Source organism: Episyrphus balteatus, chromosome 2 (genome assembly GCF_945859705.1).
Source record: "Episyrphus balteatus chromosome 2, idEpiBalt1.1, whole genome shotgun sequence".
Taxonomy (NCBI): Eukaryota; Metazoa; Arthropoda; class Insecta; order Diptera; family Syrphidae; genus Episyrphus; species Episyrphus balteatus.
Window position 1 is genome coordinate 93,364,164 of NC_079135.1, and position 13,266 is coordinate 93,377,429.

Below are 13,266 nucleotides of genomic sequence, written 5' to 3' on the forward strand. Positions count from 1 at the left end.
GGGTCACTAGACAACTGCAACTAAAGCTGAAGTCTGATAAGTCTACTTCCGACTACTCAGTAGTCTACTCACTTATTAGAATACTCCTTATGTTTAACCCTTTAAAAACCATAGCTGAGAATTAAAGCTGCCTGACTTCTGAATTCGATATCAGGGCGCATATACCTAGCTATCAGGGGCGTATACAAGTTTGCTTCTTGGGGGGGGTCATGCCAATTTTTTTTTTTTCAAAAGTTTTGATAGCAGCCATAAACCTGAAAATGGGCTTTTTGAATTATTAAGGCCCATTTGCTGAGACGAGTCTTAAATATTTATGTGAAACATAAACCCTAAAGTTATACATAGCGGTTTGCACGAACTTCAAATTGTGTCATAAATTCCTCTAAGTTTAACATAACTTTGGGGGAAGAAATAGTAGAACTTAAGGATTTTATGATCTACCTACTTAAAGTATTTAATTGACCAAAAAAGAAAGAACGCGGCTTAAAAAATTGATGTATGTGGGAGAAAAGGAAATAAATTATCAATTTAATATAAATTCACTCACATTTATTAGCAGATATTCAGATCGTAAAATTTACAACATACATTTTTGAAACACTGTTCACTTTTTGTTTTTATATATCTCATATTATTTTTTGACAAACAAAACAAGGGGCACGGTAGTGCCCAGCCAAGTTCTCTAGCAACTTTGGCACTACACCCTTATTTACAGGAAACAACTCAGGCCATTTTCGCCCCGCCTCTAACTTCCACACCAAAGATGCTAGAAATTTCAAACTCGCTACATTTATTGAGCTTGTCAAAACCAAACTTCTCACAAAATTTCAGCCTTTTACGATGAGTAGTTTCTGAGATATAGGGCTTCAAAAATCGCAAAAACCGTAACTGACTGACTGACTGACTCACTCACTCACTCACTGACAGATCATCAAAATTATGGAGAACTTCCCGTTAACGTAGAAACTTGAAATTTTACACGGTGATAGGACTTGTGGTGTATACAAAGGGAAAAATCGAAAATTTGAGATTTTCAATTCAGGGGGCGTGGCATCCGCCCATTTCCACTGAATTTTCATTAAATATTATAGAGCACTTCTGATTATCGTAGAATCTTGAAATTTGGTAGAATGGTAGAATGGTAGAGATGGTAGTTTACGCAAAGGAAAAAATTTAAAATTTGAGAATTTCAGCCAGGGGGCGTGGTAACCGCCCATTTCCGCTGAATTTTCATTAAATATTATAGAGCACTTCTGACTATCGTAGAATCTTGAAATTTGGTAGAATGGTAGAGATGGTAGTTTACACAAAGGAAAAAATTTAAAATTTGAGAATTTCAGCCAGGGGGCGTGGCAACCGCCCATTTTCACTGATTTTTCGTCGGTCTCCACGAGGACAACGAAATGCTTGCGAAATCTGGACCGAAAAATTGCAAAACATAAATGAAAAAAAAGCAAACACGCATCGCAGAAAGACATGCAATGACAAAATGAACAACAAAAACAAACAAAAAACTCAAAATGTCATTTTTCCACACACAATGAGTGTCCCCGGCAATTGTTTGTGTGCGAAAAAGAAGTTTAGGCTTTCAATTTCGTTGTGGCGAACAGCGTAGGTACTACAGAACGAAAAGTTGAACGAAATTTTTGGTTTACCATTTCGTTGTTTCATTTTTGTATGGGATTTTTCGTTTCTTATCAGCAGCGTACTAGGCTATAATTTTGACCAATTGAGGCTATCCTCTCCTAAAAATAAAATGTACTGTACGAGTACTTCGATTGAATAATTTGCCTCAAAACAACTGTTCATTGTTCTCCGCTAGCCCAGAAAGTTAAAATAAAAATCGTTTTTACTTAATAACAGTTTTAACTTTTGAATTAAAAGTCTTCCTAACCTCAGGCAAACGAATCGCAAAGTTTTGTAAAAAAAATTGCATTGAAAATATATTTTTTTTTAAATTTTGTTTTAAAATTGTATTTAATATTTAAAATACCTCTATTAAAATAGTAAAGACAAAAAAAATTATTTTGGCGATATTTTGGAATTCGTCCGTTTTCAGGTATTAATCAGCGGTTTACAATTTAAAAAACATTCAGTTGTATTTATTAGATTAAGCCCTGCCTTTTCAATCGTCAGATAGACTATCACAAGAATAAATGTCACTATAAAAAAAAAACTTTTATTCCTAGGAACAAGCTCTAACTTAGGTTTATCTAACTATTCAAAAAATTAGCCCTAAGTGATATTTAATAATAATATTTAAATTGCCTTAGATAAGGTTGCTTACATTGCTTCTATGATGATTAACAAATCGATAGTTTTTTCAAAAAATGCAACAGATCTAGCAAATTTAGTATGTACAATTGTACAAAATACTGTTATATTCTGTAAGCAAACAAAATTCACCAAATTTTATCAGACGAATGTATTGAACTGGAACATTGCAAAAAAACTAAAAAGATTTGAGAAATGATATCCTTCTTTAACATTTTGCCGAGGACGAATTTTATCAACAGAATTGACCTCCACACAGCAAGGCCACAGAAAGCTTCCCTATTTAAAACATATTTTATTCACTTCATCATATAAAAAAATAGAAGATATGGCTGCTTCTTTTATTTGCTGGTAAGCAGTGTCTTACCCTTAAGATATTATTTTTGTGTACCTACTAGATTCAATTTCTTTTAAAAAGCTTTGAATATAATACTTATCCGGATTTTGTTTTCATACAAAACTCTACAGCTCAACTAATATTATCGAACGAATCAAAATAATCCTAATCCAGCATAGCGTTCGCTAAAAATATGACCACATCCCCAAAATATGGTAAAATAGTTTGTTTGAATACCAAAAATTTTTTTTACTTTTAATTTTCGTTCATGTTCTAAAACTTCAACATTTTGAAAATAATCTTACTCAAGAGATTTCAGTATCACATAACAAATTCTTTTTTAAGTTCTGAGTTCTTGGGGGGGGTCATGACCCCGTGACCCCCCCCTTGTATACGCCGTTGCTAGCTATAAGCTTATAAAAGACGGTGTCCTAAAATTTTGGTTAACTCCACTCTCATAATCTGGTTCGGGTTCTCGGTCTATTTCTTTTTCAAACTTTTCCAATCCGTGACCTAATTTCTCTGAGCGTAACAGTAAAACATTTTTAAAACTTTAAAATACTAAGCGCTAAGACCCATCAATTTTGCCATTTTATGATACTTTTTCAACCAAAACTTGCGATTTTATTTAAAGCCCCCTCCATTTTGATAGACTCCAAGTTGAATTATTTGCATATTAAAAAAGGATTATGTTCGTATTTTTAAAGGATCTTTCGAACTATGGTTGCTTGAAATCATGCAACAAAACTTATGGCTAGACTGGGTTTGGGTTATGTAATTTCTTAAATAAAATCTTTTTCTTTAGGTATAATATTCAATGCACCAGCATAATATTATGTACTTCTGTGTGGTGTCTGTGTATGGATCTCCAATCCTCTGAATAGCAGACCTCTTAGTAAAAATTTTGAGTTTTTGTTTGAATAAGTCTGGTCATTTATATGTAAAAGTTTGTCGGAGAATATTATAATCATATTTTACTGTAAAAAAATAAGCACAAAGCTTGTCCAGAGTTGCCAATTATTTGTTTTAATTATTATTTTTATCAAAAACAACTCCTACTAGCCCAGTAATTTTAGGTTTTATTTGCGGAAAAATTCCTATTGGGCTGAATTTTGGTGTACACCTTCGTTATGGCGTTGTAATGAAGATGTGAAAAATCGACATTTATATATAGTGCCGGCGTTAGAAGTTATAGAGGTCAAAAGGTCACGAAAATCAGTTTTTCTCATATATCTTGCGACGTGTTGCTCGGAGGTCAATAGGGTTCTATGGAAAAATTGTTCGTCATTAAATTATCTACAATTTTATAATAATAATAATAATGTTTACAAGTTTTTGAAAAGCAAAAATATTTTTGCTAAACAATCTGGAATTAAGAAATTATTTTCTTAAAAACCATTTCAAAATGAAAATTTAACAACACAATTTGTAACGAATTCGAAATAATTTTTATTTTCGGGTGACAAATGTGGTAACCATGTATTCAAGACAACCATAATCGAAACAAAAAAAAAAGGTAGAAAAAAATTGTATTCAAATATATCTGGCCTCATGTACTTCTGTTTGTGGTTTGTCTGTATCTGACTATGAAAGCTTTTATTTTTGAATTTTTTATCCTAGCGCAAGAAATACAGTAGATTTAAGTAATTTTTTTCTACTGGATATGGAGTCCCTTTAACGCCCTCTATTGTCGCGCTACATGGCAGTGTTCCTCGACATCCTCCTCGAAACGAATCACGGCACCACCATCGCCGTCAAATAAGGGTAAAGGTATAATATCGTATACAAACTAAGAATATCGTGGGTGATTGAGATTGGAAAATTCTGGTGGATATACAAAAATACGTCTCTACAGAGTTAGAGGAGCAACCTCCTCCATTGCACTGCTGTGTATACGTGTGTACCCTCAACAACAAAACTAATGTTTGAAGTGGATTGGAGATTTCCTTGGTTGTCTCCATTTTTTCCTGACTTTATACTCTTGCTCCATATAAAACCCTATAAGTGTATATATAAAACGTCTCTTGATTTTTTTTTGCCGTCGTGGGACATGATTTTTGGTCGTTTTATCTTCTTTGTGCAATCATGAAGGAAATGGAGAATATCAAGCAAAATCATCCGTACAACGAGACAAGTTATATAAACACACAGGGAATAGTCAGGGGGAGTTGAAACGAGGATTATAATGACAAACGCAAACATATACCTAGATTACAGGACTGAAATGAAAATGACGAAGCAGGATTCTCTCCTGGGTGTTATTGAAGATATTAAACATTTTCTTTTTTTTTCGATTAAACAAAAACCCACTGAGTTTGTTTCTGTTCGAATAGTTAAAGGGCTTAGATAGATATACCTACAACAAGGCAATGACGAGGAGGAAACGACAGACAAATATTATGAGTTGTTGGTTGATCGTATGAAGTGTTTTTATGTCAGAGCTAGTTATGTTTTATATTTTTGTTGAAGTTTTATTAAAGGTTTTGTAAAATGGCGCCCAATGTCAGAATTGAATCGGTTATTTTATGAAGTAGCATAAGTTGGAAAAGCTTTTTATGATACATATTTTTGAACCAATGACTTTTTTTTATGGAAAATGTATCGTATAGGGATCGAATTGTTTGATTTATCGGTCTATTTTTACAATTTTGTATTTTTCTCTTCTTTTTCTGTCGAAGGATGTTCATGAATTGGTAAGTCGCTTACACTTGGATATGCACTTTTTTATGAGAACAAAATGTAAATTTCTGAACAATACATTGATATTACACTGAGGGAAAAGCCACCATAGAACAACGTGAAATCAATGAAAACCACATTGATTTAACTATTATTCGGAATGATTTTGCGTTGAAGATGAACATTTTAAAATCAACGTGGAAAATAGGTTAATTTTTGATGGTTTCGTATCTTACAGTCACATAAATCAAAGTAGTTCAACTTTTAAACAACGACGTTTCAACTTCAATTTATTTTTGTTTCAGTGTACTGTGTCTTACTGAATAAAATTAATCAATTTTTTTTGCAATATCGGGATAGCCTTATCCCATTTATTCAAAACTAAAGTTATTAGATAACTTTTTCAATTTAAATAATTTTGAATTATTTTTTGAAATACAAATCATTTTGAAGAAACAACGTTTTTATCCAAAATTTGTCCGAATCGAGGTTGTATCGTACATAGTAGGCATAAACTTGAAAATGTGCTATTCTAATTAAAAATACCTATTAAAATTTGTTCGTTTTGCATTTCTAATCGAACAGTTTCGAAGAGTTCTAAGAATAACCAAACAAAAACGTTGTGTGATTCGTTTGCTTTTGTTAAGCCTTAAGTCTTCCCCAATTAAGACCATCCTGTCCATAAAATACAGTGCAATGTACAAATACTTCGATTGAATAATTTGCCTTTAAACAACTCTTCATTGTTTTCCGGTCGTAAAGAAATTTTAAAAATTAAAACAAAAATCTTTTTAATTTAATAACACTGGTAACTTTAGAATTAAATGTCTTCCTAAACTCAGGCAATCGAATCACAAGGTTTTGCAAAAAAATTTTAGATCACTTACTGAGGATTTTATAGTATTCGGCTCTGATTCAATCAGCTTTCAGGTTTTTATCAGCGGTTTAAAATATAAAACATGTTCAGTTATATTTATTCGATTTTTTTAATTGATTTTCGAAGGTTATTAGTGACTTAAACTTTCTTAAATATTTAATTTGCCTTTTAAAAAGGGGTTGCCTATATTCTTATCTATTCTCGGCTTAGTCAAAATTAAAAAAATTATTTGGATTTTAAATCCATACAAAACTCTACAACACAGCTTATTTGTTAGCCTATCAATGCCTTATATTATCGAACGAATCAAAATAATCCTAATCCAGCATATCGTTCGCTAAAAATATGACCACATCCTCAGATATGGGAAAATAGTTGGTTGAATACCAACAAATTTTTTCACTTTTCATTTTCGTTTTTGTCTTAAACTTTGACATTTTGAAAATCGTCGTACTCAAAAGAATTTAGTAGCACACAACAATTTCTTGTTTAAGTTTTGAGTTCTTGGGGGGGGGGGGGGGGGGTTTAGATCTAATAAACTTTTCATTTCTGTAGAGTATCATTCCTTCGATTCGAGCATATTTTGATTCGAACATGCCTGAGTGAGAGGTCAAATGAGGCTGCAAGCTTCCGAAATAAATCTTAGTTCTGTCGAATACTGGAAACTTAAGATGTATTTTGGTGTCTATATTTCTTATAATATTTATTTTTTTTATATGATACTATATTCAAAGTTATACATTTAACATTTTACAATCAAACAAGACATTAGAATGATACGGTATGCAAAAAAGTAAATTTCCCAAGCCCCTTCTGTCCGTCTATCTGTCAAAATTCTGTCTGCCTGTATAAGCAGCTACAGACAGTCTAAATTTCACATCAAACTTGATATATTGTGGTTTTTGAAGACTCTACTGAGGAGTGAATAGTTTGATTTTCCCGAAAACTGCACCAACGATTTTATTAAAAAAAAAAAACACAAAACTTAACTTTTAGACAAAATCTATTTTCAGGTGAATTTTTTTTTTTTTTTTAAATCATTACCTATCACAGATCCATTTTTTTTAATACAATAATTTCTCCCAAACGACTTATTGATTTTTTATAGAAAAGTATACCTACAATTAAATCAATTTTTCGTAAACAGAATCACAACAAAAACATTACTGTTAAAAAAAGAGCCAAGTTGTTGAAGTTATGCTAGCACAAAAAGTACTGAAATGTAAAAGTGTACCAAGTTCTAAAGCTTGGCTTTAAATTTGTATAAATAAAATGTTGATTGTTCTCTGGACAATTTTTCTTTAAGCTTTAGAACTTGGTACACTTTTACATTTCAGTACTTTTTGTGCTAGCATAACTTCAACATAGGAGAACTTGGCTCTTTTTTTTACAGTAATGTTTTTGTTGTGATTTCACTACTTTTTGCAAGGTATTGCTCAGAGAAAATAGGCGGTTACCACGACCCTTGTCTAAAATTGTCAAATTTTAAATTTTTTCTTTTGTATAAATACCAGGTCTATCATTCTTCCAAATTTTAAGGTTTTACGAAAGTTAGAAATGCTCTATAATATTTGATGAAAATTCACCTGAAATAGGCAGTTGCAACGCCCCTGTCTAAAATTCTCAGATTTACATTTTTTTCCTTTGTATAAACTACCAGCTCTACCATTTTATCGAATTTCAAAATTGTACGATAACCAGAAGTGCTCTATAATATTTGATGAAAATTCAGCAGAAATGGGCGGTTGCCACGCCCCCTATCAAAAATTCTCAAATTTTAAATTTTTTTCTTGGTATAACTTACTAGCTCTACCATTCTTCGAAGTTTCAAGTTTCTACGATAATCAGAAGTGCTCTAAAAAATTTGATTAAATTTAGTGAAAATGGGCGGTTACCACGCCCCCTGTCTAAAATTCTCAAATTAAAAATATTTTTCTTTGTATAAAGTACCAGTTCTACCATTCTACGAAGTTTCAAGATTCTACGATAACACTGGTCAACAAGGTTTTTGCCACAAGAACCAAAATATACTTTTCTAGTAGTTTTTAGGGTGCTGAATCCGAATCTGAAGTCAGAAAAATTTGATTGGCCTTCGTTTTTGAAATATTACCGTTAGAAAATGTCAAAAAACGTAATTTTGGGTGTTTACGAGGTTATGTTTTTATGTGGAGTAATTAATTGTGAATAAATTTTTCTGACTTCAGATTCGGATTCAGCACCCCAAAAACTACTAGAAAAGTATATTTTGGTTCTTGTGGCAAAAAAAAAGTTAAATTTTGTTGACCAGTGTAATTGATGAAAGTTCGGCGAAAATGGGCGGTTACCACGCCCCCTGAATTGAAAATCTCAAATTTTCGATTTTTTCCTTTGTATACACCACATGTCCTATCACCATGTAAAATTTCAAGTTTCTACGATAGCGGGAAGTTCTCCATAATTTTGATGATCTGTCAGTGAGTCAGTTACGGTTTTCGCGATTTTTGAAGTCCTATATCTCAGAAACTACTCATTGTAAGAAGTTGAAATTTTGTGAGGAACTTGGGTTCGACCATCTCAACAAATGTAGCTAGTTTCTGGCATCTTTGGTGTGGAAGTTAGAGGGGCTCGAAAATGGCCTGAGTTGTTTCCTGTAAATAAGGGTGTAGTGCCAAAGTTGCTAGAGAACTTGGCTGGGCACTACCGTGCCCCTTGATCTTCAATTATTTTGAAATTTTGATTTTAGATGCTGATTAATAACAACTACAAAATTTTACTTATTTTAAGTTTTGTTTCCAAAAAAAATATTATAAAAAATGTTTACTAGAAAAACACATCTCTTGTAGATAATAAAAATGAATTGAATTTCGAGCTTGTTTTGGAGCTCAATTTCAATTAAGATGAACAAAATCTTTTTCAAACAACAAATTGTAAGCAAAAAAAAAATTATAAAATTCTAAATCTTTTCAAGAACATGAATTCTAAGAGCAAGTTCGTGCGACCCAGTCGAGCATTTTATTAAAACTCAAATTAAAGTAAAAAAAAAAATGGAGTGAAAAATAGCTTTCCAAAAATCTCAAAAATAGAAAAAAAAAACAATTTTTCTATGATTTTAAAATAAAGAAACTTTAAGCCGATTTTAATTTTTTCAGGGTTTGAACCTTTCAATATTTTTTAATCCAGTAAATAAAATAGTTTTGAACTTTCCCCATACGCAAAAAAAATTTTCTTATTGCAACTGGTTCCGAAGTGTCGTTGTGGTTATTCTTCTCCAAGAAATACGTCAATTCCATTTGGTAGGGAAATAGCAATTGTTAAGGAGTTGCGTCAGAGAGATCATCACCGAATGGGTTAGATTTTTCAGAAATGAGCTTATCAGTTCCTTCTAGTTTTTCTGGTGGTTCTTGTAAATTAAGTCTTGGATTTCCTCATAATAAACTTTGTTCTATTAAATGAATGACTTACTCAATTGTTTTCGCCGAATAGATAAACTAAATTCATCCCTTAATCATAGTTCCGCTTATGGATTTGGTTAAAAAAGATCTTCAAAGTAGTCTACAAGAAACTTTAAAACTTTTGTGCCGGTGTAGTTCTAAAATTCTTGCAGAACAAAAGCCATCTTTGAGTATGCCAATATTTCAGTGCTGATTTGGAAATGTACACTGAAAAAAGTATTATTCTTAAAAACTATGAATCTCGTTCATAAACCAAAATTCATAAATTTTTAAGAAAAATTCGTTAAATTTAAGCACAAATTCTTAAAAAAAAAGTTTAGTTTTAAGAAAGATTCATAAAATTTAAGAATCAGTTTTCATACAAATTTTCCTATGGAAAATATTTTTATGAATTTTTTTTAAGAACGAATACGAAAGTTTATGAACAAATTCATAAACTTCTAGATCCAATTGGAAAGATTTTTTTGCTGAATCTTAGAATCTGTACATACCTTTATAAACTAAATTCACTATTATTTTGCATTCATTTGTATTATGAGTTAAAATAATTTTTATAATTGACGTTTTTTCCCTTCTAAAATTGAAAAAATCTATTTTAAAAATTACATTTGTAAGAAGTTCATAAATTTTGTAATTTTAAGTATTTTTTCTTAAAAAGAATGTATTTTTTCATTAATCGAAAAATAACGAATATTTTACCGTTATCCTGTATTCGGTATTAAGAACTTATTCTTAAAATTTAAGAATCTGTTCATACTTTTTAAGTTCGAAATTCATATTTTTCCAAAATTTAAGAATTAATTCATTAAATATTATGAAAGTATACTTATAATTTATGAAAAAATTCTTACGTTTTGAGTTTTTAAGTATATTTTCTTAAAGTCTATGTACTTTTTCATCAATCTAGAAAATAATAACTGTTGTTCTGAATCTATGCCTCAGAAAGATTTCTTTGAGGATTTAATTTAAAATCTGATATTCAAAGTGGACGGTCGTTGCCGAAATAAGTTATAAAAGTTTGTGAATAAAACACAATATTTATTATAAACAGTGTTAAGCATTTCAACCATGTAGACAATTTTGAAGAGTATAAGTAGGTACATTTAACAGTGTAAAATATTGGTGGTTGCCTCTTTCCCATATACTCAGGTAAGTATAAAAACATAGAATGTTAAAAATTGCTTTCTTTTATATATTAAACATATTTTAATTTTTTTTTTCTTATAGTTGCATATTTTAAAATTAAAAATCGTGATTTGATATTTTTGTGAAATAAGGAGACACATATGTACGTAATCTTCAACTTTGGACCAGCAAAGGGGAAAAAATCAACACAAAATAAAAACCATATTAAAGGCGACTCTCAACTAATCCTGTACACTTGAAATTGTCATTGCAAACTAAAGCAAAACATAGTATTTAGTAGGTAAGTGTTGAATTATATTTTATTTCTCTAAATATTTAAATTTTGTTTTAACTTAATATTATCAACATTTCTCAAATTATTCTATATGATGTAGATACCTATCTAAATTCGTTATATTTTTATTTTTCCCCAACTTATTCAATTTTGTATTGTTTTTTTTTTTTTTCAGCTCCAAAGTCTAATGCTGCCGATTACAATAGGGTAAAAGATAATTTAACCTTCTAGCTATTTCAATTTTTTAAACCAAATAGTACATATTCATTTTACTAATACAAACTTTTTTCTATCTTTTCAGATGATGCATCCATTAAAAAAGTAAAATTAAATTAAAAATTAACTTTAAAGTGAAATTTATAGTGATAATGATCAATAAAACATTTTTATAACGTTTAAACTTAATAATTTCTTTTATTTTTAAAAACAATTTTCATTTTTTTGTTTTAGATTTTGGAATGTTTTCTTTTGCTGTTTGTTTGTTTGGGATACAATTTTTTCTAGGAACAAATTAAAGGCTTGGAATGGAAATGGTAATGTATTATATGCATTTATATAAATAAATGCATGCCTTTAATGAAAAGCGTATTATATTTTATGAAAACAATCATACAACTTTATGAAAAATTCATAGTTTTTACGATTTTTTTCATAAAATTTAAGCAACATTTCATTTAAACTTTTACGAAATTTATGAAAAAAATCATAAAATTTAAGAAATAATCTTAAAATGTAAGAAACTTTTCTTAAAATCTAAGAAACTTTTCTAAAAATCTAAGAAACTTTTCTTAAAATCTAAGAATCTTTTCTTAAAATCTAAGAAACTTTTCTTAAAATCTAAGAAATTTTTCTAAAAATCTAAGAAACTTTTCTTAAAATCTAAGAATCTTTTCTTAAAATCTAAGAAACTTTTCTTAAAATCTAAGAAATTTTTCTTAAAATCTAAGAAACTTTTCTTAAACATGTTCAAAAATTTTCGAATTCGTTTATGAACAGAATTCTTAACATTTAAGAACTTATTCTTAATTTTTAAGAAAGATTCATTCCCTTATGAATTTGTTCTTAAAAAGATTCTTAAATTTAATGAATTTTTACATTGGCTCATTTGCCATGAATTTTTACATTAATTTAATGTACAAATTCATTAATTTTATGTACCTTTTTGGTTCAGTGTAGGTACTGTTCGGTTAAGATATATGATGGTCAAAAAATTCTGATCGCTGCTGCCTGGAAGCAGTTGATAATAGATCTTCCTTGGTATCTGCCATTGAAGACAATTTTTAAAGAAATACATTTTAATAAATGTGTTTTGGTAGTTGCAACAAAAACACATTGACAACCATTAAACCGTTAAAAACTCAAATGTCGTCAAAAAGTTGATTTATCGCTTTTTCAAAATAAACGATGATAAGTTGGAAGCTGTGTGCAAATAAACCCACCGATAGTAACGGCGATGAACCTGAGAGGTGTTTCCAATGTTTTACCGATCAAGCGGATTCCACTCCAAATATAAGTTTTAAGGCATTACGCTTTTAGTTAAGAAGTAAAAGAAATATACAAACATTAAAATAATGGCCAAGACCCAAAAAACAAATTTTTTTGTTTCAAAAATATTATTAATTACTAAAATACTTCTCTTTAAACATCATCGTCTAACTGTTGTTGGCCACACTATAAATCTTAAACTAGGCGATGAAAAAAAAGGAATACGATGATTTTTTTTTTTTTTGTATTCATCGCAGTAGCTGGATAAAAAAGTGGACGTTGGTCGAATGCTGTAGCTGCTTGGTCGGTGCGGATGCGGATCATCGCAGTAGCTACCCAACAAAGCCAAACATAACACGAGTTTGTGCAAGAAATTGGATTCATTATTTACGGCCCGAATAGATATTTTGCTCGAGATTATTTGTTGAATGGGATTCGTGATAATTTTGCACAAAAGGAACACTTCTCTTGCTTGCTCTTTATCATTATGTCGGGAAGATGTCGATGTTGGAGAGTATTGATGGTGTCGTGCTTTTCTCATTTGGAAAAAAAAACCAAGCATCAGTAAGTTCCTTTGCCTTCGTTTTATGGGGAGACCGTATCCCCTTTATAGCTATGGTTGATGTACCTACCCTACCCTCACGTCATATCAGAGGCCAACACCACCATTTTTTTTTGTGTACTGCTGCCTTACATACCCCATTCAACAACAACGACGAACGACGCGACGTTCATGTTATTTTTCCTTATTCCATATAATCCA